General features: G+C 38.0%; 1 protein-coding gene across 3 annotated transcripts in view; it reads left to right on the forward strand.

The window, feature by feature from the left end:
- The window catches only part of LOC124794860, a 251,714-nt gene that overhangs the window by 221,361 nt on the left and 7,463 nt on the right, over positions 1 to 22,890 (forward strand). The gene's annotated exons all lie outside the window — the stretch shown is intronic.

Below are 22,890 nucleotides of genomic sequence, written 5' to 3' on the forward strand. Positions count from 1 at the left end.
ATCATGTTCCAATCCAGAACATGTTCTGGACAAAGACTGTACCATACCATGGAATATGCCATTTGTACAACAGCTTTTTGACACATGCCCCCCCCCCCCCCCCCCACACACACACACACACACACACACACACACACACACACACACCTGTGGATATTTCTATTACAGAATTCATTTATGAGCTACCACAAAGAAACACATTAATCTTGGACTAGAAAACACCACTGTTGACTGCCAAGTAGTATTCCCATCACAAGATTATTGGAGAGATTCATTGAAAAGTTGTTTATACCTTTCTGGGTTGCAGTTAACTTCACTACTGACTAATGTGGAAGTTATTCACAAATATTATAGTAGAAGGAAAGATCACTTTTGTTTTAAACTGTAATGAATAATTGACTAGGGAGGCAACAAGTTTCCCAGAAAGTAAAACTTGTGTGGTGTATTGCCAGTATTTCTACCTACTTTAATAGATGCTTCTGAGATGTATATTATGACTCACTCACATAATTTTATTTGTTGTTGTTGTTGTTGTGGTCTTCAGTCCTGAGACTGGTTTGATGCAGCTCTTTGCTACCCTATCCTGTACAAGCTTCTTCATCTCCCAGTACTTACTGCAACCTACATCCTTCTGAATCTGCTTAGTGTATTCATCTCTTGGTCTCCCTCTACAATTTTTACCCTCCACGCTGCCCTCCAATGCTAAATTTGTGATCCCTTGATGCCTCAGAACATGTCCTACTAACCGGTCCCTTCTTTCTGTCACGTTGTGCCACATACTCCTCTTCTCCCCAATTCTATTTTAGTTACTTTTTCAATAATATAGCAAAAGATTATCCCAGAATATTATTTTACAGGACATTTAATAAAGGAAAACTTGTCTCTGAAGCTTGTGATTATTTATTCAGAAAAAAGAAAAAATGAAATGCTTTCAGCTTGATGTTTTTATTATCATGCAGCTATGAAAACTGACTACCTTGACTGTCATTTTGTATTGATGAACTACATTTACATTTAATTTTATACAGCACTCTTTGTAATTGTTCTCCCTGCACTTTTATGCGACATCCTGCTTTGAAGTACTTGAACAATGTAATGTAACACTCCATACCATTTTTCTTTAATAAGAAATAAACCATTCACATGATGACATGTATTCTATATAAATATGACTCCTACAAAGCATGAGGAGAGAAGTGGAGAAGAGGAAAGGGTTATGTAGGTGCGTTAACAGGATGAAGGCATATGTGTACTGGACTGGGAGCAGGAAAAGGGATAGGCAGTTGGAGGACACAGAGTGGCAAAGGGTGAGGCCAGGAGGGTTAGGGGAACAAAGGATATGTGGTTGGGAGAGAGCCCATATGTGCAGTACAGAAAAACTGCTGCTTGTGGGAAGAATCCGCATAGTGCAGGCTGTGAAAAAGTCATTAAAGTGAAACACATAAGTGTTGTGTGGCATGTTCAGCAACTGGCTGGTGCAGCTGTCTCTTGGCCACAGTTTGGCAGTGGCCACTCATGTGGTCAGAGTGCTTGTTAGTTTTCATGCCCACATAGAATGTGTTACAGTTGTTGCAGCTAAGATTGTAGATTACATGGCTGCTTTCACCGGTGGCCCTGCCGTTGATGGGGTAGAAGATGCCAGTGATAGGACTGTAGTAGATGCTAGTGGGAGGGTGTATGGTTCCTCCAGAGTCCCAGTTGTTGTGGCTTACTACCCAATAATTACACAGTTATTTTACTACCCGTGGTAGCTAATATTGAACACATCTACTCTTTGCAGAGAACTCTAGGTAGTACAGAAGAATGCCAACAAAGGTAAAGGTGTGGAGCAGGATTAAACTCCTTCCGCTGGCTCATTTCCATCCGACTCCTGTCTATGATCTGTTACTAGTTGCCAGAAAAATATTGTCTTAGTACTTCTCTTCATTGCCAGCTTAACATGCTGTCTTCTATTTTTTGCTGTGATTTCTTTTTATTGATATGTAACATTTCCTAGTTATGTTTTGTTTTGTTGCTGTGTTTCCCATTCATGAAGGACAATGTTACATTCAGTGACTTGCCGTATTTGTTATCTAGTGCCTGCATTCTATCTTCAGATCAAAAGAAAGGACAGATGGTTCATACTAAGAGTAGGGAAATAAAGAAATACTGTAAAATCGTGTGATAGGAAACCAGGGAAATTTTAAATATGCAGTGAACAGAATGAACCGTGTAAGACGAATTATCTGTATTAACTCAGACAATGAAAACTCCAGATAAGAATATCAACAATGTAGGAAAAGATAGACTGCTACTTACTGTAAAAAAGACATGTCAAGTTGCAGACAGGCACAATTAAAAGATGTTCACATGTAGCTTTTGCCCACAGCCTTCGCCAGTAAACACACACATGCACACACATCACACACACACAAAGCAAACACACCTCACGTGAATGTTGTGTGTGTGTGTGTGTGTGTGTGTGTGTGTGTGTGTCTTTAGTGATGAAGGCTGTGGCTGAAAGCTGCATGTGAGTGTCTTTTAATCATGCCTGTCTGCAACTTGACATGTCTTCTTTACAGTAAGTAGCAGTCTATCTTTTCCTACATTATCTGTATGGATTATTATAAAAATCTGAAAAGGCTGTATGTGTGCTGGTGGATCTTCTCTTTGCAATCCTGCTAAGGAATGGTGAAGATCTGATGAATAGAAGTTTTACTGTGACAATTCTAACAGGAATGTGAGAAGGTACACTCCACTAACTGGAGAAGGGAGTGCCTGTTATACCAAAACAATAAGGAAAATAACTGAAATTCTGCGGACTGTTCATACATTAAATAGGCTGTTTCAGATGAGATTTATGTGGAAAATCATGCAAGGAACAGGAAAATTTTGATTGAATGCCCAAAGATTGTTGCTTAGTGTGCAGAATAGTTGAGGAGTGTCAGAACTTCCAGTTCCCAGAGTAGAAACATTGTTTATATAGTAATGGAAAGTCCTGGATGCAATATAAATAATAGGAGTAGTAAAGTAACAACTCACTGTGCAGTTGAGCTATTGAGTTGTCAATAGGCACATAAAAAGAGAGAAAACATTCTCAAATGTTAAGATACATTACCACAGTACTCAAGAAAACAAAGTGACATCACAATAAGCTGTCAACGTGGATATAATTAATTTGTAGCAAAATAATGTGAAAACCTAAAATAGTTCAGAATTCAGCTGATTCTGAACTTCAGAACCCCAGAAAGTCAGATGTCTTTGGTTACCTCCATACAAATACAAATTGAATGCTCCAGTGATGGCCAGGGTGACAGTTTAAAAAAATATTTAGCAATGCAGTGTAACAGAAGATTATCACTGAAAACGCTGCAAGAGGTGACATTCTTTGTGACTGCATATGTGACCAGAACTGACGGGAAGAAGTTTGATAAACCCTTCATCAAAACTGATAGGATAAGGGAAGATTAATGAAAGAAAATGTATACAGAATTGTAAGAAAATTTAGTTGGAATTGGCCTCTGATAATGATAAAGATGAGTGTGTTGAGAATAGGAGCTTTCCAGGTTCCATTATAGGTCAACTTTTGGGTGATCATTACAGCAGCTGAAGAAAGTGCTAGTATTAGTTATGTTTTAGAATTTATCTGTGTGCACTTTGACTACCTTGTTATAGTAACATGATGTCCAAAACATGCTCTTATGTAATGTGATTGATACACATTGGTACCAGTTTGCCAGGGGTCGTTCAGGCATTAGCATTTTCTCCTGTGGGATACATAATGTCTGATAGTTGGATAGCAACCTTTTCTTAATCAAACCCCCTTCTCAGCCTACAAAGTATCTTCATAAATAACACATCTTATTCATTGTCTAAAGAACTGTAATCCGCTCTTTATCAGCAGTAGAATTGTACTTCTTAGGCCTGGAGAGAACTCTTCAGGTATCAGCAAACACCTATTCAAACTCTTCCTGGATTTGCACTGTAACTGCATTTATCTCATACAGTTGCTACTGTTGGTATGTGACCCCATCTGGTATCCTTGCAATACTGGAGACAGTACCAGCACCTATCTACTAACACAAACATCTGAAGATTGATGGTAAGACCTTCAGCCAAGCATTTAAATTTCTTTATTGGATGTGACCAGTTTCAGTGATACACTGTACTGTCATAAGCCGATGTTTACATGAGTGTATCAATATTAGTCATCCAAGAAACACAGAAAACAATATTAAAATAAATGCTACAAAATACTCTTTCCTTAATAAACAATATGACATTTCAAATCACAAGCATATTATCATTTAGATACAGAAAATCACACACAAATTGTGATTTGTTCTGTCCAGTAATAAAGTTAATTGTAAGTCTCAAATGGCTACAAAACAGCTCTGTTGCTTAGTAAGAGAAGCCAGTCACTGAGTAAATTAACTTTTGGGAGTACATACTACAGTAACTGTGAATTAAAAATGGCTACTGAACAGAACTGTTGCTCATTGAGACTAGCAAATTTTATGTACATAAGTCAACAAGCACAGATACGTACAAAGTATCACCATCAATATATGAACTGTAGCAGTCATAAGTTAATCCAAAAATGCGCTGCTCATGAAGTTCTGCTATCTGTGGTAAAATGTGAGAAAGAAGGAGATCTGAAGGTGTGACTTTTAATTTGTATCCTTGTTATAGAAGTATGTAAATTAGGTTTAGATTCAATTTTGCCAACTGGAGTGAGTTACTCTGCACTTTTCATGATGATTTAGGGTAGTACAGTAGTACGATGTAGGCACTGAGCTCTCTATTGCCCTTTGCAGGCTATTGCCATTGTCATAAATGGCACACATGATATGTATTATTTGATGTATTATGCAGGCTGTTAAGGCTTGTTCTTTTGCCTTTTGAGTATGTAGGTCCCTAACATATAATGCAGGTTATTGCTAGTTATAAACATGAATTGCTAGTTACACACATGAATTACATTATATTTTGTTGCTGGCTAAGTCTCTGCGCAGTCATGTTTGTTGATTATCTTAAATTTCTGACACAATATTGCAAGATTAGCTATGTTACTGTCCTGGAAACTTGCTTTGTTTTTAGTAGTATAGGAGTGATTTAGGGTACAGCTGCAGTTGTTACGTTACTGCATGTGGAATTTGAAATACCACATACATCTGTAATATTGTCGCTGTGACTTCTCTGTATGGTAGTATCTTACTTTAAATTACATGTTGATCTCCTGCCCCTAGGCATTTTCATTTTGGTGCATGTGAAGGGTTGCAGGAGTAGTGGTTGTCTAATACAGTTATCAGTTATGACATTTTCTTGATTATGATGTGTTCATTTTATGTCTCATATGAGATTCATTTTATTTCATGTGGCCTATGAGCACTATGAAGATGGTTTCTTCTTCTTTTATTTTCCACCCTGATAATACAAGTGTGTTACTGCCTTCAAGTCAGACAGTAGTGTCCTGCTCTGTGCAACACATGGATGATCTTGCGCCCACGGGCGTTTCATTCAGTTTAGCTCACATGAAATTTTATAGGAATACATATGAGTTCCATAACAAGGGTTATATTTTTACACTTGTTGTTACTTAAGAACAGTGGTGAGATAGTTTGTTCATGTTCCCGTTGGTTGATTAATATACTCAGTGTATACAATTTGCTACTCTGAGCAACAGTCCTCTTATGTAGCCATTTTGAATTCACAATTACTGTAGTACATACTCTTGAAGGTTGATTTACTCAATCGCTGGCTACTCCATTTAAGCAACAGACCTATTTTGTAAGTGTTTGAGATTTATAGTTAACTTTATTACTGGACAGAACAAATTAAAATTTGTGTGCCAACAATGTAGGGAAATATAGATTGTTACTCACCATAAAGATGATATGTGAAGTTGCAGACAAGCACAATTAAAAGACACCTATAAGCTTTCGGCTACAGCCTTCGTCAGAAAAAGAGAAACGCACACCATTTGTTCACACAAGCAAGTACCATTCACACACAATGACTGTCAATTCCGGCAGTCATTTACCAATTTACCAGTTCTCCTGCAATCATTGCACAGCTTGTTACATTGGTATGGCTACCAATCAACTGTCCACCAGGATGAACAGCCGTCGCCAAACTGTGGCCAAGAGCAAAAGAGACCAACCTCTGGCACAACATGCAGCTGAACATAATGTGCGTAATTTCAATGGCTGCTTCATTACCTGAGCCACCTGGATCCTCCCTTCCACCAACAGCTTTTCTGAACTGTGCAGGTGAGAATTATCTTCACAACACATTCTCTGCTCTCATAATTATCCCAGCCTCAACCTAGGGTAACAAACTGTTCCCACACCCCCCACCCAGCCGTTTCCAACCCCCTCTACCCTATCACCTCCTTTTCAGTCTCATCTCTCAGGCAAATGCCAGGATGGTTCCTTTGAAAGGGTGCAGCTGATTTCCTTCCCAATCCTTTCCTAATCCAAGCTCGTGCCCTATCTCTAATGACCTCATTGTCGACGGGACGTTAAACACTAATCTCCTCCTCCTCCTCCTCCTCCTCCTCCACTCTCGTCTCCCACCCTCATTGTTTGCTATCCCCTGCCAAAACTACCTGCCCATCTTTCCCTGCTCCTCTCCTTTTTCGCAGTGTTTTCCCCACCTCCTTGTCCTGAAACCTTCTGACTCTGCGCATGTTGGCAGTCTAGTCCATGTACACTCCACCAGACAGTGCTCCTCTCTTTCCCCACCTGTACACTGCTATCCCTTCCCATTCCTGTTCTCATTCCCACCCCCTTCCAGATTGCTGTTTCCATCCCACACGATAGTTGCATTCTGGCCTGAGCTGCTGGAGTTGTCAGTCGTGAGTGTGTGAGGTGAGCTCGCTTGTGTGAATGAATGGTGTATGTTTCTCTTTTTCTAATGAAGGCTGTAGCCAAAAGCTAATGTGTGAGTGTCTCTTATCTATAACTTAGCATGTAACCTTTACGGTAAGTAGCACTCTTATCTTTTCCTACCTGGAGTTTCCATTATTTAAAAATTGTGTGCTATTTTCTTCATCTAATTGATAATGTGCTTCGTGATTTGAGGTATCATATTGTTTATTAAGGAAAGACTATTTGGTAGCATGTATTTTAACATTGTTTTTTTGTAGTTCTTTGATGACTAATGTGTGGTCACATTGATGTGCATAGGGCCTGATGACGGTGCAGTATATTGCCAAAACTGGTCATATTTGAGTAAAAAAGCTGAGGCTATTGCCATCAATCTTCATATACTTTATGAAGTTCCTGTAGTAAGAGCTCATTTTTCAGTAACTTTCATCATGGGTGTGTTGAAGGCGTTGGAAAACTGGTAGTGTTCTTATTTTTTCTGAATCAAGGTGTGCTACATCTCCTTTAAGTAGATGCCCAAATATTTTTGTGTCATTTGTGATGGAAGATTTCCCGTTTTTCATGCAAAGGCCTTTTCCTAGACAAACTTCTGTGTAGATGCTCAGCAAACAAATTTGAAAAAATGATAATGTTGCCGATGTAGCAAGGACATATAAATTTGTAGTGTTGAAACAGCTTGTTCTCCATGAGTATGAAGCTGACAGGAGTATCAGTGTCCATCAGTATATGAACACACATACTGAGTATCCATACTGAAAGTTACAGTTTCAAAATGCTATAGAAAGAGAACTGCTCAGAATGATATCAAATTGAACAATTTATAATTGACATAGGGGGGAATGTCATGAGGAAAAAAGTTAATAAAAATGCTGCCAGTAGATGGTGTTGTAGGTGCCTTAATGTAAACAGGGTTGGCTCAAATGACAAATGAATCACAATATAACCATTATGGTTTGACTTGCCCATTACACCATATACCTTACCACATCAGTTGGGAAAAATTCTCCCTTAATTGTCCTGAGGTCAAAAGCCACATAAACAGCAAAAAACATCTTTTTTAATACTCCTGGGGCCGAAAGCTGCATACAAATCAAAATGACATTGGTTTCTAATTGTCATGAGACTGATGCAAGACAGGTTTAATGTGCTATCCACAAATTGAAATCAAGAAACAGCATGTTCACAACAGATAGGAATATTTCGGTGGTCATGCTTAAAATGTGTTGCACAATGCAGCTACACTTGTACTTGGAACACTGAACACAACAAATAACCACAGCCAGAAGTCACACGGATTAAGATCAGCTGATCTGGATCACTAGGCTGTAGAGAAATGAGGACTAAAAATTCTAGCATTTCCAACTTGCCTCTGCAGCAGCTGCTTCACTGACTGAGCAGCGTGCGGAGGCATGCTGTCTTGCATAAATATGATCGTACCCACACATCCACTGTTGAAGGGTTAGAATGACGTTGGTGTGCAAAAAGACTCTCATAGCATTAGCTTGTGATGGTGCAGGTAATGAGACCTGCAGGACTCATCCCATTGACAAAGTATGGCCCTAAGAGAAACAGTGCCATCAACCTGCACCACACAGTCACCTTTGCAGGATCAAGTGGTACCAGATGAAGTGCCTGCAGATTTTGCGTTGCCCATAATCTGAAATTCAGCATATTGACATATCCTTGGTGGTGGAAATGGGCTTTGTCTGTCCTCAGAATGTTCCATACCCATTCATTGTCCACTTCCCTGAAACCAAGAAAGTCTGGACTGAATGTTTGTTTTTCTGGCAGGTCAGCAGGAAACAATTCCTGAACGAAGGATGTTTTATAGGATTTTAAGCACCACGCTCACTAACATGTTCAATGTTTGAGCAATGTTTACACACCACCATTGACCCCTCCTGCAGTACTGTGGCCACATCTTCAACAGATGTAGGATCAACTGCTTTCCTCCCTCTGCCACATCATACTTCAAAAGTGCTGTGTCGTCTGAACGAGACACAGCCAGGGCAAAAGCACCACAGGCACAAAGATGTGAGCCAGTGCCAGTGCCATAGAGACTCACGACTTGCGTGAGTTCCACCATGGCCACAGACAGCACTGAGAATTGAAGATATCGACTTTGCCTCTGCCAATTGCCAGCCGAGTACTACCACCAGAGACCAGACGACAACGGACAGAAGGCTACTTGGAAGATAAAAGAGCAGCTGTCACTCACTCAGTTATAGATCATTGTCCAAGTTTACATATGATTATTTGCATTTAATGCACCAAAAGCCATTTCCCAAACTCACAAACTTGGCCCACCGTAACAACAGTGGCAACTCTCTCTCCACAGCAGTAGCAACGAGGCCTTCACAAAATTGGTGACGAGGGTTTACAAAACTGATGACAAGGGATTTTTCTTTTTTTAAAAAACTGACTTTTCAAATTTTTTAATAATTTTTTCCAGACCTTTAGCAGACATTGGACCAGTGCTTTCTTTCATACCCTTAAGTGTTTGGAATTTCTGCAGGACTACTGGCACACAGTCACCGTTGTAAAAGAGCTTTACCAGCAGCACATGATCCTTGGTCAAACTTTTTGTTCCATGACGTTTCCCCCTGCATCAATAATATGCTCTTCAGATTTGATATCATTTTGAGCAGTTGTTCTCTTCCTATAGCATTTTGAAACTGGAACTTTAATTATGGACAACCCTGTACATGTAGTATTTGGAAGATGTCTTATGATGGTTTTGTCCAGTCACCTGTAATCATCGCAGACATCATCTTCCTTTTCCACAGGATCTAGAGCTTTCTGGTTGTTGAATAGTGTCATCTGGCAGTAGCCTTTCCAGTTCCTCAAGTGAGAGCACCCTACGTGATCATTGACTAATTAATGATCAATGAATACTGTTGATATGATCAACCTTAAGCACAGTGTGTGTTAAAGCTTGGAGTGTAGCCTTCTCCAGCTGGCGTTTGTAGGCATCCAGTATCAAGGGAGGGGAAGGGGAAAACCCTTGAGTTAATTAGTACCAGAGCAAGTGTATAATTGGTTATGTTGATGTTGATTACCAGTATCTTATCAGTTCTTGTTCTGAAGGATTTCCGTGTGTTGTGGCCTCACATCCTTGCACGATAGACTGGTTTGACTTGCCTGATTTGGTAACTAGATGTACACCACATAGATCCATATGCATAAAGGAAATGGTTGGAACATGTTTCCAAGTAAAGGCCATAAATTTAACTAAATACCTAGGAATTACAGTTATGAACAACTGGAATTGGAAGGAAGATGTAGAAAATGTTGTAGGGAAGGCTAACCAAAGACTGCACTTTATTTCGGGAGTCTAAGAACATGTAACAGATCTACTAAGGAGACAGCTTACACTACACTTGTCCGTCCTCTTTTAGAATACTGCTGTGCAATGTGGGATCCTTACCAGATAGGATTGATGGAGTACATTTAAAAAGTTCAAAGAAGGGCACCACGTTTTGTATTATCACGAAATATCGGGGGAGAGTGTCATTGAAACTATACAGGATTTTGGGTGGACATCATTAAAGGAAAGGCGTTTTTTGTTGCGATGGAATTTTCTCACAAAATTCCAATCACCAACTTTCTTATTTGAATGCGAAAATATTTTGTTGTTGCCGACCTACATAGGGAGAAACAATCACCATGAAAAAATAAGGGAAATCAGAGTTCGTACAAAAAGATAAAGGTATTTGTTCTTCCCACGCGCTATACGAGATTAGAATAACAGAGAATTGTGAAGATGGTTTGATGAACCATCTGCCACGCACTTAAACGTGATTTGCAGAGTATCCATGTAGATGTAGATTCTGACAGGGTATGGTAATGAGCTTCAGCCTGCCAGTAAGCTCAGTTAGTTGCTGTAGATAACCTTGCTTTGGTAGTTGATATTTGTCACTCAGTACTTGTTGACCAATCTTCCCCTTTCTAAACAGTAGCACGTGATATTCTGTGGGCATCTGTATTGTAAATGCACAGCATATTGTCATCTTCCCCTAAGTATTGGTACTCTTCTTAAGTTTTCAAGTAGGTAATAGAGCAGGTTGCACATCTGTTTTTGGGAAGTCTGACTTTTACTCTGAATTATTAAAAAAATTGACCCATTGTAGCGATGCAAGGGGTACCAAATTTGTTATAAAAGTCGGTAAATTACTCAACGGACAGTATTTTTCAGTACAGGTATTTCGTTCATTCCAAGCAAGTGTCGGTTCGTGATGCCATTATTCAGACACGAGTTGACTGTAATCTGAATCCGTTGTAGCAGACTAATAATATCTCTCAGGGGATAAAATTTTATTGATTATGAAATAAAAGCTCTTGAAGTTTATTCAGAATCAGAAACTTGTAATTAGTAATTACATGCCATAATTTATTTGTTTGATATAAAGTTGTTTTGAATTTTGTATGCCTGAAAAAAAAGTGTGAATTTATGTGCAGCTTTTACTCTGAGACGAGTTATCACTTACAGTGCTAAAAGTGTGCGTGTACATTTTGCTGACCTATGTACAGAATTTTATTTTTAATCTTGACCCAAATGGAGAGTAAATCCAGTTTCATTTAAACGTTACACGAGATAGACACATCATGTTATTACAAAAGAGTTGTTTAGCCCATTAGGGAAAACCAAAACCTGCCGCTCAATTTGAAATACGTTACATGCCAGTGCATGATTGAGCTGTCCAGTAAATCGCGTACAATAGTTGCAAATGCGTTTGGACTTAATGCATGAAGTTGGAAGTTAATTGTGAGACAAGCGCTCATGTTGACAAAAAATGAACTGAAAGTTTATTCAAAATATCGAGGCCCAGTTTTAATTGAGATACGCATCACCTTGTTGATTACATTGCCTAGCAACACTGTAAAGCAGCTTAATTAATTCATTAGAATGGTTTGTGATGTAGGAAGGCCCATTACACACACAAAATGTTACACAAAGTTTGCTAACCACACGAGAGTATGAGGGTGTTTTTCTTTCCATAAATGCCAATAAACCGGCAGTTTCAAAAGTTAAATTATTAACTGTTGTGTAACTTCATTGATTGTCCTACACCACTATGAAACTTGTTGTATCGTGTCTCTTCGCAAGAGATCTCAAGAAGCCAGGATGAACAAGAAGAAGGAAAAGGCTAAAGAAGAGGCATCGGTATACCATCTTCATTAATATTTCTGTTGATACAGATACTCAACATACATAGAGAAACAGGAAGCTTTAATGTTTACAGAAACAAGTTATAAATGAACCTGAACTATGCACAAAAATTGCTTCAATTTGTCTTGTGTTCTTATCTGGCTCATACTGTCAGCTCATGCTTCGTCCTTAGCAGAGATATCCACTTTGCTGAAATTGCATAAACCAGTTGCTTATACTTACTTAATTGGTGATTCTATACTGAATCAGAGACAAACGCCATCAGCACTGAAGCTGCTGACTGGATTTTAAACTCAAGAACGCAAAAATCCTTTTGTTGCACGGTAGCCATGTTACACAAAACTGATAACAACTGTCTGTTTGTTGGCTTGAGCACTTTAGTTCTCTATCTGTGGTAATCAAAACTTAGGACCTCTTATTTCAACAATGTAATTGTTCATTATACCCAATTTATATTTCGTGGAAAAATGAAGTTAGGTCCATCTTTTTTAATATTCCTGTATAGTGCCTGTGGAATATGTCAGAAGTAACTCATCCTTTCTTCTTTACCTGAAAGTATGCCTATATGAAAGAGATCAGTGTCTCTCTTCCCAAAAATCTACTACAGTCTTTTAGATATGGAAATTATAGTTGATCAAATTTTCATATTTTCTTGAAACCACTTTCTCTCTTCTATTTTTGTTACTGATATAATTGTCTGATGGCATTCCACCGTTAGCACAGGCATGACATTTGAAAGATGGTCAAATTTCTTTCAACCTGCTGCTTTTTGGTACATTGTCTCAATTTGTTGACATCACTTTGTACAGCATCATACTTCACAAGGAGTTCTTGATATTTGCCTGTTATACACTTTTCCCTATATATTAAATTTTTGTCAGGTGCTATTGATTTGGTTTCATCACGTGGCACTTCACCATAAGGTGCTATTGATTTGGTTTCATCACGGGGCACTTCACCATAACGTTCTGGATATACAAGGGCTGTCCAGAAAGTAAGTTCCAATGCTGTCTGGTGCATAGAGTGGTGGGGACAGTGGAGTGATTTTAGTAAAGCTTTGTTTCCAGGACCTTTGTAGTTTGGCAGAGTCACAGGTGAATTATTGAACTTTCGTTTGTGCTGTAACTGTAAATCAAAATGACAACTATCCTGTTTGAAAAGCATTGGGAATGTGATAAAGATATCTACAGTCTGTTCGTCGATTTTCAACGTGTGTCTGACAGCATCCACAGGAATAGCCTATAAAATGCCATGCAGGACTTCAGAATCCGTGAGAAGCTAGTGAGAATGGTGCAAGCTTGTATGGAAGGGTCAGAGGCAGCAGTACGTTTCCTAGGAGCCAAATCACGAACATTCGAGATTGAGACAGAGCTCAGACAAGAGGATGCTCTCTCATGTGTTCTGTTCAATGTCATCTTAGAGAAAGTAATATAAGAGTTTAGGCAAGAGGAGTGGGCTGGAGCAAAGATGGACAGTAACTTCAATTGTCTCACATATGCAGATGCTAGCCTTAGCCAGGTGACAGAAAACTTAGGTCAGCTATGCAAGGACTTTGAGTTGGAAGATCAAGTAATTACAGTTGGGGGAGCAGGAAACAGCCTGGCTATGAATCCAAGATATAGTATTAGGAGTGACCTGGATAAAATAGGAGCAGAAACTGGGCACACGAATGTGGGGTTTGTGGAGGTCTTACAGCACCATGATCAGCCCTGGGTAAACACTGCTGTAAGGCATGTTAACACTGAGCTGAACGGGATGCTCCAGACACTGGCAAAGTCTCACATGAGTGTTGTTCCAGTTGATGCTATTGGCAGGTGGGGTTACACTACATATGGCCTGCACCTTAATAGGAAGGGGAAAGATAAGTTAGCTTCTCTATTAGCAGATACTGTAAGGGGGGGCCACAGTCACACAAGGGGTGATCCCTGTGGTTATTGGAACCAGGCAGACAGGTTTTTTTTAGGTTAAAGCCAAATTCCAGACAGACAACAACCAAGGAAAATAGAAGAAAAGAAACTTCATGCACAGCAAATAGGGATAAAGCTAAGGGTGGTGTCAACTTACTTCACCAAAACATCAGGGAAATAAAAAATAAAGTAGATGAGCTGATAATGTGTTTAGATGATCTCAAAAATAAGAACAAGATTGATATACTTTGTCTTTCTGAGTACCATGTAACTGTGGGGATGGAAAATGTCAGTATAAATAGGTATAATTTAGCATCTTACACTTGTAGATCTAGTATGGATAAAGTAGGAGATGCCATTTTCATAAAACAAGGGTATAAATACAGAACTGTTGAAGTAAGCAAATTTTGTGTTGGTCAGCACTTTGAGGTTTGTACATGTGAACTTCAGCTAGATAATGTTGTGTTGATGTTAGCAACAGTGTACAGGTCTCCACTAGGAGATTGGGAGCTATTCATAAAGAAGTTTGACTCCCTATTATGCTGTCTGTTCGACAAAAAGAAGAAGTTATTAATCTGTGGTGATTTCAGTGTTAACTTTCTAAGCACTTCTGATAAGAAAAGCGAACTAGAAGTGTTGTTAACAACATATAACTTAGAATCAGTGATCAATTTCCCTACACGTATAGCTCAGGACAGTAGTACTCTAATAGATAATGTATTTGTACAGCAAGAGGATGTGGAACAAACACATGCTTTCCCTGTGGTAAATGGATTATCTAACCATGATGCAAAACTGATTAACTTACAAAACCTAACAGGGTGTACACTTCAGAAACCATTAAGTAAAAGTGTGAGGGTGCTCAACCCGGTATCTATAGATCACTTCAGAGAAAGTTTAGGAAATTTAAACTGGGAAGATGTATATATAATGAGCCAAATGATAATGATAAATGCAGCATATTTCTTGATAAATTTATATCCCTTTTTGAACATTGTTTTCCAAAGAAAATTACTAAATGTAACACCACAAACTTTTCAAAGTAACTTTGGATTACTACAGGTTTTAAAGTGTCTTGAGAAAGAAAAAGAAAACTTTATGAGACAGCAAGAAGTAGTAAAGACCCAGAAGTAGTTTTACACTATAAAAATTATTGTAACATACTGAGAAAAGGTGTAAAGAAATCAAGAAATATGTATGTTAGAGAAGAAATTAACAACTCCAGCAATAAAATCAAACCAGTATGGAATGTTGTTAGAAGGGAGACAGAAAAAGTAACCACCAAGGTAGGTAGTATTACTGTTAAAGAGAATGAAACCATCTTAACCAACAGTACACAAGTAGCCAATGTATTTAACAATCACTTCTTAAGTTTAGGAGAAAAAATTGGTGAGGATAGTTCAAAAGAAAAAGCCAGGCAGTACATGGAAGAGTCAGTTTTGAAAAATTCTAGTCAGATTAAGTTTCATCTAACAACCTCTTGTGAAATAAGGAAAATTATTAAATCTTTGAAAAATAAATGTTCTGTTGAAGTAGATGACATCACTAACTAGTTGGTAAAACAATGTGGAGCAATTACAGCTGATGTTTCAAGTCACATATGTAATGCATCACTGACTCGGGGTGTTTTTCCAGACAGGTTAAAATATGCCATTGTCAGGCCACTCTACAAAAAGGGGGAAACCACAGATGTCAATAATTACCGGCCAGTATCATTGCTTACAGCATTTTCAAAAATCTTTGAGAAAGTAATGTACTCAAGAGTGGTTAGCCATCTCAACAGTAATGGGATACTTAGTAAATCACAGTTCGGATTTCAGAAATTATGTTCCATTGAGACAGCAATATACAGCTTCACTGCCCACGTAATAGAGTCTTTAAATAGTAAAATGTTACCAGTAGGAATATTCTGTGACTTATCCAAAGCATTTGATTGTGTGAACCATGACATTACGTTAGAGAAATTACAATTCTATGGTATAAATGGAACAGCATATGAGTGGTTTGAGTCATATCTACAGAACAGGAAGCAAAAAATCTCTTTATATGCTTCAAGTGATTCAAAGGAGTTTGCCACTTCATCTAACTGGGGTGAAATTTCATTAGGTGTTCCACAAGGTTCGATCATGGGTCCCCTCCTGTTCTTGATATATGTGAATGACATCCCTTCTTACGTGAAACAAGATGCTGAACTGACACTGTTTGCTGATGATACAAGCATAATTATTAATCCAGTAAAAGAAAGTCCGATAGAAAATGATACAAATAAGGTCTTTGGAAAAGTTATTAATTGGTTTTCTGCGAATGGGCTTGCTCTGAACTTTGAAAAAAACAGTACATCCAATTTTCTGCTGCAAAAAGTATAATTCCTTCAATAAACGTAACACATCAAAAGAAGTCAGTAGCCAGGGTAGAGCATACTAAGTTTTTGGGTGTGCATATAGATGAGAATCTTAATTGGAAAATTCATATTTTGGATGTCCTAAAGTTACTATGTTAAGCAATTTTTGCAAAATAATTGCCAATTTTTGAGGATGTAGAAATTAGTAAGCTAACATACTTTGCATACTTCCACTCTCTGATGTTGTACAGATCAATATTCTGGGGCAACTCAACACTTAGGCAAAGGTATTTACTGCTCAAAAGAAAGTAGTTAGAATAATGTGTAGGGTTAATAGTAGCACATCCTGTAGCCATCTGTTTAAAAGGCTAGGAATTCTTAAAACTGCTTCACAGTACATTTACTCAGTAATGATTTTTTTTGTCAACAACATGGACCAGTTTAAAATCAACAGTGTCATTCTTGATTACAATACCAGAAAAAAGAAAGACCTACACTATCCTTTACTTAATCTATATGTGGCACAGAAAGGGGTAAAATATGCTGCTGTAAAACATTTTTATAAATTACCAGATGAAATGAAATGTCTGACAGACAGCAGTAATAGTTTCAAAAACAAATTGAAATCATACCTCCTTGACAACTCCTTCTATACCATAGATGAATTCCTGAATATGAGTAAATAAACCTGGAGATATAATATATGCATTTTGTGCCATTTAAGGGAATGGGATAGATAATAGAAATATTTAGGTATAACACTATAATGTGAAAAAAGAAAAGGAAAAAAAACTTGTTTCCTTTGCACATTTCTTGTACATTTGACACGTTCCACATCATAATGGTTTTCCGTGCTATTGATCAGTGGAACACGTAACTAACTAACTAACTGACATAGTACTATTAAGTGAATCAAAGCAAGAGTTGAAGGAAATGTACCAGAAAATGGACAATTATGCCCAGAAGGCAGGGCTCAAAGTGAATCGAGACAAGAAAAGAGTTCATGCAATTACGAAGAAGACAAGAGCAGATAGAATTTCTTGAGACAGATGGCAAGAGGTTCAAGAGAGTAGACCAGTTCAAATACTTGGGATCGTGGTTTACCACAGACAACAACATAAAAATGGACATCAAGGAAAGAATAGCAGTGGGAACAAGAGACGCTTACCTCTAAATCGATCTCAGTGAACACAAAGATGAAAATCTACAACACGGTGAGGTTCCCAGCAGTAATGTACGGTTCAGAAACATGGAGCATTACTAAGCAAGAAAGGGAAGAACTATTAATATTTGAAAGAAGAGTAATGAGGAAGATATGGGGACCAGTTTTAGATAATGGAGAATGGAGGAGGAGGAAAAATGAGAAAATCTACCTTCTGATGCGACAACCAACTACCCTACAGAAGATAAAGAGCAAAAGAATACAATGGGTGGGCCATGTAGCCCGTATGTCAGATGGAAGACAGGCAAAGATGGCACTAGCGGGGAAACCAAAAACCAAACGCCCCATTGGACGCTCAAGGCAGCGCTGGATGGACGACCTTGCGAAGGACCTAGCTGCCCTGGGAATTTAAGACACCTGGTGGAACCGGGCACAAAACAGGAAGGAATGGAGGCAGTTTGTGGAAGCAGTGCATAGTCTGCAGGGCCTCTGATCACTGAATATCTATCTATCCTCAAAAATCCTGCTGTGTGTGAACTATATGCTGTAATTCATTTTCCATGTGCAAAAATAATAGCAGCTGTATATATTCATTGTGAACTTTGTGCTATATATAGAGAGGATGTAATAAGTGAACAATAGTGTTGTAAGAAAATGGTGTCATTTGTTTCAGAAAGGTGGGACTAATGTCCGCGATGAAGAAAGAAGTAGATGACCATTTGTTGTGACAAGTGAACTTGTTGTAAAGATGGACAGTATCAGAGAAAATTCTCTGTTCATTACTATAGAACTATCACCCATTTTCCAAGTTATCAGTCAGTGTTAAATGAACTTGTGACTGATAAACTTGGCTATCACAAATTTTGTGCATGATTAGTCAAAAAGCATCTAACTGATGTCCACGAAACCAATAGGTTTTGGAGCCATTTTAACATTTCTTATGTGGTGCGATGCAGGAGGAGACGAATTCCTCAGTTGCGCTGTGATTGGGGATAAAACATGGGCTGCATTCTTCAGCATGAAGTAACAAAACCAGTCAGTGGAGTATGACCATACTGGCTCGCCACACAATCCTTAAAAGTGCAACCAACATTTTCTCCATAAAAACTGATGGCAACTGATTTTTTTATACATAAACAGAATACTTCTTGTTGATTTTATGGAAAGAGTCCCTACAGTAAACTCCAAAATTCACTGTGGCCCCTAAATAATGTCAGAAGAGCTATCCAGAACACAAGATGTGGGATGTTGAGCCCTGGCATTGTTTCTGTGCCCTTTAGCTCATAGGTGGCAGATTTCTTCAAGGGCATTTAAAAACTCGTTCCTTGATATAACAAATGTCTTAATTTAGGAGATAATTAAGTATAAAAGTAGCTGACAGTTGTAACTTTAACTTATCGATATAATGACATTTTCAATAAATAAATGGAACTTACTTTCCACATAATTGTAATGTCACTCTACAAGACAAACCTTAGACCCAGCCACCCCAGGAACTAACTTGATTACATAACTGGGTACAACCATGTTCCATTTCAAAGTAGTGCATGTTGTTACCCAGCAAGCATGGATAGTGCCCATAGAAAATTCTCCCTATTAGTGTCATTAAATTTATTGAGAATGAGAAGGAAAAAGGAATGATAGTGCTGCCAGAAAAGCTGTAGGTGTAGAGATTACATTAGAAAAGAATGATGTTGCATGGAGTGGGAGTCAAGTAACTAGCAGGAAAGTGCACAGGTTAGAAATAGCATGGACAATATGGACAAATTTGTTACTAGGCAGAAATTTGTGGTGTATTATAAGCAATACAAATAAATGCCAACTCTTTGAGAACCTAATAACTTTTGTAGCAAACAGCTAGACTAGCAAGGAAGCTCCAAGAAAAATCATCCTGTTTAAGGGATTTTATTTTAATAGGTGCAAGGAATAAAGAGTCATCATGTGTGCTAATGAGATTCATAGTTTCAAAAATGCCATAGTAAATCATCATTAAAAACATGGATGAATAAATGTGGCCAAAGTGTGCGAGAAGTATTTTCGTGATAATAAAGTATCACTCACTGTTTCATTGTTGTGCTCTGCAGGGCATTGTTGTATTGACAGGTTGACAGGTACCAAGTTCAGAGTAGCAACTTGTTTAGAAAATATGGAAAATCAAGGATCTTAGGGAAATTGGAAATATGCTTGAAAAGTCGGGGAATTTTGAAAGACTGAAGGGGAAAAAAATACTGGACTGTGTTGCTACAAATCACTCTGAGATTGCGAGTTTCATAAGAGAAGGTGACTACAGTAACAGTGGAATTTGCAAGAGTGGCAAGAGTTTGCAACTGAAAGGATTGTGAATTAAATTGCAGACAGACTATTGTTTTATTTTCTCCATTTCGCAGTTTGTCTAATGATGTAGCCATTAGCCTTTCAGTCAGTATATTCAGAAAAGCTGTCACAGGTTTTTTTGCTCTGTTTTTGCAAAGTCATTGGTTTTGACAATCAGACTGTAAGAGTCCTACAGCAGAATTAGAAAAGGGCAGTATGTTACTTCGATAAAATTAACTGAGTGAATTTGTTTTCCATCATTAATGCATGTTATGAGCACCCTGAACTATAAGTCCTTAGTAATGATTACAGAATTTTGAATGCTGTGTTATTATGCATATTATTTTACATTGATTTCAGGTTAAGTACAAGCCTGACTCGTTTCAATAGACAGAACACAAATTGCATGGTGTGAGCTGAAAGTCAGGAAAGTGTTATAACTGTGAATAGCGTTTTTATTTATCATTGGTTTCCATTGATATTTCACAGACTTAAAGATCAGAGGTGGGAAATTGTTTATACTTATCTGTCGAATATAATCTCAAGTAAATGTCCATCATTATGAGCCTCACAGATACTGGTCCTGTCTAGCACGACTCACGACAGGGGTCAGTACGTCTCTTTTAAGTACCTTCATTCTGCACAGATACTGTCCTTGAGCTCCTGTATTGTTTGTGGTTTGTTTGCATACACTTTGTTCTTCAGGTAGCCCCAAAGAAAATAATCAAGTGGAATGAAGTCAGGCTAACAGGTGGGCCAGTTTACGTCATCGTTTCTCCTATAATACGAAGGCCGACAGTGGTTCTCAGAAGCCCAGTTGAGGCCCTTGTTGTGTGTGCATCATGTTGAAACCATATCTCACATATTCTTTAGTGCAGGATGCACAGTAGTAGTAATTGTGTTACAATATCAGTCACTGTCACTGCATTATCTTCATCATTCATCAATGAAGTGTGGCCCTGTGATTGTTTCTGATGTCATGCTACACCACACAGTGCACTTCACAGGATGCAGTTTGTACTAGTGCATGGCGCGGGTTTTTACCACCCCAGAATCAACAATTTTGCCTGCTAACAAAGTCATTAAGTGAAAAATGCACTTCATCACTCAACAACAACTTGTGGATGAAATTGTTTTTTGTGGCCATCATCTACAGTCGAACTGCTTATGCAAGTCTGGGACAATAATCAGTGTTTATTAACTGTTGCACCAGTTGGATTTTGTAAGGAGAAGCAAATCAACTTTCAGAATTCAACAAAGTGACATCCTTGCCAACCCCAAAAGGCTAGAAAGTCGTAGTGTTGAAGTTCCTACATCCCATCAACACTGTCTTGCACCTGTCGGATTTTCGAATGAGCTGATCTGGGCCTCCCATATTGTGATAAGTCACTCATTGAACCTTGATGTCTGAACTGTTGAATCGAGTGATGGATCATGGATTCCAATGGTCCGGCCATGACGTTGAAAAGGTGGCAATATTCTCTTTGCGTGAGAGTAGTTGACATCTGGTTTTCCAAGCAAAGCTCCACAACTTTGGTACGTTGAACAGTGCTGGATTTTTCCATGGTGAATCTTACATCCTCTCTCTTTCAGAATCTGAAACAAAGAAAGAGGAAAATAATAAATAAAAAGTTATTCACAGGTATGTACAATCTTTTTGTGACTTTTGGCCCATCCTGTGGTAGTTTTCATGTCTTCATAGTGCTTTTCTATATTGCTAAAGATTCAGTGTTGTCAATATTGTCATCAGACTTCTGTACCAAAATGAAGAGTAGGGTTATCAATGAAAACCAGCACATAATATTGAAAGGATATTTATTACAAGACAGAAATGGCAAACTGATTTGAAATGCCTCCTGAATTTGAAACATACCACTATTTATAAATAACTTGAACCTTTCAAGGCCTGAAGAACCATGGCATTATCAAAGTCCACAATCATTTGAAACTAGATTATTAAATTAAAAATACTGGTAGGAAGTGTGAATCAAAGCTGGAAAATGGTCATCGCGAAGCAGGGACCCCAACTGCTTCACTGTACTGGATAACACATGGGCAATGATAAAATAATAATATGTTTGCTGCATCTCTGCAGAGTATTCACAGAACAGAAACTTATTTTTCACAATTGTTAAGTGTAAAGGAGGATATGAAGTAGTTAGTTTTGAAGGGTTTTAGCATATTCCTGGTATTATTCAATCTGCAAATTAAGTAAGCAGTAAAGTGAACCAATGAGTTATTTTGAAAAGAAATTAAAATTGAAGTTCAGGGTGAAGGAAATAGAAACTTTGAGGTTTGGAAGATCAGCTTAACAGAATGGATAATGTCTTGAAAAGAGGTTATAATATAAAAGCCAACAAAAGTAAAACAAGGGTAATGGAATGTAATTTAACCATGTGGTGCTGGAGGAATTAGATCGGAAAATGAAACAATAAAAGTAGTAGATTAGTTTTACTATTTGGGCAGTAAAATAACTGACAATGGCCAAAGTAGAGGGGATATAAAATGCAGACTTTCAATAGGAAGAAAAGTGTATCTGAAAAAGAGAAATTTGTTAATATCAGTTATAAATTTTAGCGTTAGGAAGTCTTTGCTGAAAGTATTTGTATGGATTGTAGCCTCATCTGGAAGTGAAAAGTGGGTAACAGAAGAATTCTGAAGATTAAATGAATCATTCAAATAACAAAAGAGAAGATACTGAGCCAAATTGGGGGAAAAAATTATGGTACAACCTGACTAAAAAAAGGGTTTGGTTGATTGGACAAATTCAAAGGCATCAAGCAGTTGTCAATTTGGTAATAGAATGTTGTGTGAGTAAAAGTTGTAAATGACAACCAAGGTTTGAATGACTACATTAAGCAGCTCCAAATAATTGTAAGATGTGGTAGATACGTAAAGATAAAGAGGATTGCACAGGATAGGTTAACAAAAGAACTGCACCAAACTTGTCTTTGGACTGAAGATCACAGCAACAACACATACCTTAAGAAGAATGATTAATTATAAGAAAATCAAAGATTCTCGCAGATCAACTAAATATCTGCTCAGAGCTTGCCATCTTATTATAAGATGTACACCTTTTTAAAAAATGTGAATTTAAAATGTATTAATTGTCAGTAAATTAATCC

This window comes from Schistocerca piceifrons, chromosome 4, assembly GCF_021461385.2.
Source record: "Schistocerca piceifrons isolate TAMUIC-IGC-003096 chromosome 4, iqSchPice1.1, whole genome shotgun sequence".
Taxonomy (NCBI): Eukaryota; Metazoa; Arthropoda; class Insecta; order Orthoptera; family Acrididae; genus Schistocerca; species Schistocerca piceifrons.